This window comes from Podarcis gaigeae, assembly GCF_964106915.1.
Source record: "Podarcis gaigeae genome assembly, chromosome: 7".
NCBI classification, from domain to species: Eukaryota; Metazoa; Chordata; class Lepidosauria; order Squamata; family Lacertidae; genus Podarcis; species Podarcis gaigeae.
Genome location: NC_139683.1, coordinates 52,700,619 through 52,706,342, shown reverse-complemented (window position 1 = coordinate 52,706,342; position 5,724 = coordinate 52,700,619).

The following is a 5,724-nucleotide window of genomic DNA, read 5'->3' as shown; positions in this document are numbered from 1 at the left end:
CGTGGTCTTTATAGGGGAGTTTCTTCAGCCCATTAATCATTTTACACTTCTTCAGTGCCCTTTTCGAGAGGCAGAAACCAGAAATACACACAGTACAGTGGTACCTCGGGTTAAGTACTTAATTCGTTCCAGAGGTCCGTTCTTAACCTGAAACTGTTCTTAACCTGAAGCACCACTTTAGCTAATGGGGCCTCCTGCTGCTGCCGCTCTGCCAGAGCACAATTTCTGTTCTCATCCTGAAGCAAAGTTCTTAACCCGAGGTACTATCTCTGGGTTAGAGGAGTCTGTAACCTGAAGCGTATGTAACCCGAGATACCACTGTATTCCAAGTATAGTAATACCATATGTTTGTGTAAAGGTACTATAATATTGGGAATTTAATTTTAGATCTAATAACCCCTAGTAAGGAATTCTCCTTTTTCATGGTTGTTGGTCAGTTGTGACTAGCTCAAACCACATTGGTGTATACGTAAAACTGGAGGGGAAAGTGCCTCCACCGTACTAGCATAAGGTGTCCATTTAATGCATATATTGGTAGAAATGCTACATAGATTTGCTTTGAAAAAACGTATCTGTTGGGCAAAATTGCATACAAAAAATTGCACCACGGTTTTCATGAGGGTTTTTAAAATAATAATGATCAGGAACTCGTGGAAATGAAAAACTGAATTTAAGATTAGAATAATAAGAAATGGAAGAGCTGAAATTTTCATGTTTTCTCATCCCGAGGCGGGATAAACGGCCATAAACACACAATTGGCATGTCTTCAGAGGAACCTGTTGGCATCAGTCAGGCTTACAGCATGAAAGAATTGCCTTGAAAAATACTCACCTTGTGTGAGTTTAATGTGCCCTGTATACACAATGATATAATATTCAATCATGAACTGTGTTTTCCATAGTTTCTTAAAAAAACATAACCAGGGAAGAAGGCAATATACAATAATGAAATGCCTTATAAATCCACTATGTTGTGGGGAAATGTTTTTTCCTTACAGTAGTGCATGTTTTGTAAAGGATCATCAAGAGGGATGCTGTCAGTGCTACTAAACAGAAGGGTGTTTTGTATTTGTTACCTCTGATGTACAAAGCAGAAGCACAGTGCTCCCTTTCAATAGGTCATAATCATCTGTCATCCGCAGCTGGAAAAAGCAAACCTATTGGCACAAAACTTGTCAGATCTTCTGATATGCGGGTGCATTTAAGTATAAGACATTTGGTTGTTTGTCTGAGACCTCTATTCTTGTAAACAAGGTAGTAGGCTATATCCCTGTGGTCTGACTTGCCTCTTTATGATAGGGATTCTCAAGTGCTGGGAAGAATATAATCAATTTGGTCCAAATTTTACTGCTTGTGGGTCTTGGGAAAGCATAGATTCTCCTTTGGCCCACCTACTATTCCACGGTGTCTCTGCTTTGTTGACCTCTGAACTGCACAGGATGAAAGGCATTTCAGCTTCTATTCCATAAGGAAAGACCATTTTTGGCCAATATACCAGATCTCGCAAGAAGAAGAAATGGGTGTGTGACTGTGATTTTAGGCAAGAACTATCAATCCTTAGCTGATGGAGTACTGAGAATATTTCTTTGCACACATTTACCCAGTGGGACTGATTTTTATTTTTATTTTGCTACATGGTTGCAAATATGGCCTTTAATGACGACGTTTCAGAAGACATTTTCTACTGGTACAGTTATTTTGAGTAGGTGACTTCTTTGTTTAAAAACATTTGGGAGAGGTTCTGCTCTTTTGATTAAAAGGAATACGGGGGTTGATCTAAGTGTGTACCTTTTGTGCAGATCCAGTACCCTGTCAAAGGTGAATACTCATCAATTATCTCTGGAAATTCGTATTAATGCTGTAGTAGCTGCTCAAACATTGCCTCTTGTGTAAATTCATAGTAGAGGTGTACTGTCTAAAGGCCAATCAGAAGAGACTGGCAGAATATTTGTGGCAGCCACTAAACTCACTGGGCGACCTTGGGCCAATCACTATCTTTCAGCCTAGAAATACCTCACATGGTGGCTGTGAGGATGAAATGTGGAAAAGGAGAACCATGCACCCCACCTTGAGGTCCTTGGAGGAAAGTGGGAATATAAATGTCATGATCAATATATCAACTGCAGCAAAGAAAGTAGATGCAAATAGATAGCTTGAGGGATAAACAGGCAGTGCCTGCTATTCACACCGGGAAAACCATTGAGACTTACTACTCTATAAGGAAAAGGAAAGATTTTTCTCTCTCTTAGCCCTCTCATTATTGGGATAAGTGAATTGGCTAGAGCTGGCACTCCCAATGCCAAGAGGATAAAGCTCTAACCAATAAAATAAATATACTGTTGAAGGAATGCAGTACTGCAGGACAGCATTTGTAAGTCTCTAAATTTTGTTCTGTATGGAACAATGACAATAAATCGTATCGTATCGTATGATGATGATGATTATATTTATACCTGCACATATTAAAACACCAAACATTTAAAACTTCCCGATACAGGGCTGCCTTCAGATGTCTTCTAAAAGTTGCATAGTTATGTAGTTGGTACTGTTTGGTGGAGTAGTTGCATAGACAGTACGCAATAAGCAAATGGACCCCAGACCACCCTAAGCTTGGTGCCTGAGGAAAGTCACCCAGGTTCCCTGCAAGGAATTTTGTTTGTGTTTTATATTAGTCACTGCATGAGAATTAATAATTCATTTCGTGTCCAGTCGGGCTAGCATTTTGTTTCATGTTTCTGTTGGAAATTACAAACTGCAGAGAATTTTTTTTATTTCCTAGTATTAGGTCAAGTTCAAGGTGCAGGTAATATGCAAAGATGGTTTAGAATATGTATATATTTTTTTCTTTTTTAAAACAAGCAAACACATCATCCTGCCAACAACCCACCTGCTATTACAAGGATTTATTTGACGGAAATGCTGTTTCTTTAAGAAATGTCAGGCTGCTTAGTATGCAAGATTTACCATTTGGCCCAAGGATCTTTATTTAGTCTGAATGACTGTAAAGGAAATGGAATTATTCAAGGTTGTTTCAGCTTATCAGATGAAGCTTCTCAATATATGTATGCTACCCATGTAAGAGTTTTCTTTTGATCCTTAGTGCTCTGTGTGTGCGTTAGCTTGGGGGTTGTCAATGTTCAGTTTCCTACATGTAAAAAGCCTGCATTTACAGAGAAACTAGAGATTTGGCTTTAGGAATTTGTGCTTCAGTTAACAAAGATTCATTAACACCTCCATTCAATGCACATGAAGGCAGATAAGCAACAACTGAATAATTTTGTCTTGACCTTCAGTGATAAACATATTCAAGCAAATTACTACTTTCCCTCTAGCCAAATGTTAATTTCTGTGATTAAAGTACTGCACACACCAACTTATCATTTTGCCACTACTGTTGATCATACATGCATGCAATTGTTCGATGAATAATTATAAGATTGTTAATTAGAACATGGGGCATATATATTCCTCTCCTCTCCCATGTATTCACTGGCAGAGGGTTGTTTTTTTTTTAATGTCCCTAATGACTCCATTAATTATTAACAAGATCTGGAAATAACAGCATTTATTCCACTTGTAATAGCAAAGAAAAAGAAATACTGCTTAAAATCATTTTGTGAATGAAGGACAAGTATTGAAGGCAACGAGGTCTATTTTCCTTCCCTTGGCAAAATTCTTTGCTCCTCAGCCAATGCTTTCATTACCTACTAAAAGGCATGTGATGTGTTCCTCCTGTTGCCACTTGGATCATTCTGGAAACTGGCTATGTGTGGTGTCGGCGAACTTTTCACTCAACTGAATAGTGTGAAATGTCATGGGAACATGTGGAAAGATCCAATCCACGTGGTCCAAGTACATGGAACATCTGCCAAACAGACAGCTTGGCAAGTGGTCCAGTTGGCAGATGGAAAAGAAGGAGCAGTCATGACACATAAATGCAAACTTGTTGGCAGGGGTGACGGTACTGATGTTGGCACTGACGTGTGGCTGTAGGACTGCCGACCCAAGTGGAGACTGGTGATGGAGCCCTTTTGCTCAGGCCAGACCAGGACAAGTCCAGGCACTCAGCAAGAGAAGGCAGAACAGAACACGAATGATGGCTGGTTATTGGACTGGCCTATTTTCTGCCATCCAAATTTCTAATACTGTACAGGAAAAAGGAGCACCACTGAATGTTGTGGAGCCACTTCAATCCTGACCAACAAAAGAGGAATACGAGGGAGGGCAAAGTGGTTGCCCCATCTCCTGGCACAATGTATTAGATTAAGGGTATAAGGGCCAAAAGTTAAAATGCTGGAATTTTTTTTTAACGTGCATATCAGCTTCACAAATGTCTCTTCCTGCACAACTAAGAAGATGAAGATTTGGGTTTGAGGGCTGCAGCTTAATTAAATAAACATAAATCAAAAGACTGCAGCAGAAAGATTGATAATCTGTGCAGGCATCCTATTTGGGTCAGACCTTGAAGAATAGAACCCCAGTCTCCCTCGAGCGTAACCCCACCCTGGTTCCAAGCCATGGATTGGAAGGTTAATTGGTATGTGTCTTGCCCATTCCTTCTCACCCACAGGTGTGTAAGTGCCCCATTGTTACCTTCACCTTTATCCTGTTGTCAGTTAGCGCTGGATTCGGGGCAGCACAGGTGGCTCCCCCGCACAACGTGGTGAGCCGAGGGGCTGCAAAATTGAGAAGATCCATAATTGAGAAGCTCCATAATTGAGAAGATCCATTTGGGGACACCAAATTTTGGCCTTGTACAAAAGATGCCCGAAGTCTGCCCCTGTCTCTAACTTTCAGAAGTATGCAGCCCCCAAAGCCCAAGGGACACCCCTCCCTGTTCCACCCCAAAGCCAGCCAGTGATTAGAGGTAGATTAGGACATGCCCCTTTATGTAGCTGGTGCCATTGGTGCTTACCATGGCAGCAAATTGTTTTAAATGATTTTAATATCATAGTTTTTCACCGACGTCATCAGCCCTGACCCTGATGGTGAAGGGCAAGTAAGACTCTAGATTATGATGCTAATAAGAAATAATAATAATAATAGATAATGATAAGATTGTATTGTATTTCTTTCTCCCTGGCCACACAACAGCCTCCTAGGTGAGTCTAGGGCAGAGTGTTTTCCTCACTGAAAACATCATTAAAGGGCCTTTCTTTCCCAACTCCTCATTATAATGTGCAGATCTCTGTATATGACCTCTGTTCTAAAAGTTGTTGGTGCTTTGCCGATGGAGTTTAGAACTGTCCTCAAGTTTTGCAGTCTTAAATTATGATCTACAGTTCTAATTTTACACCTGATCTTCATCAAGGTCACTGTCGATGCTAAGGTTTGTGTGCAAGAGAGTTTTAATGAGAATATAATAAACATACAACTGATGCTATGATTGAGGAGCTTGATTAGGCACAAGGCTAAAAATGTATCCAGTGGTTTTTTGTTTGTCAAGAAAGGGCAATTCTGTGTCTGTAATATATGAATAAAACATTAGCTAGGTCATTAAAATGCATTGCTAACTATTGCTCTCTTAGAATTGTCATCTATTCATGAATGCATGGAACTGAAACACTATTAATATTAATCGCAAAACATTGCATCTTTACATTTCTATAAATGGATCAAACAGGTAATTTATTTTCCTGAAAAATTGGGAAGAGAAAGGGACTTCTCAAACTTTTCTTCTGTAAGGCAGCTTGTTCGTGACTGTACTGTCCTATGTTATCCTGG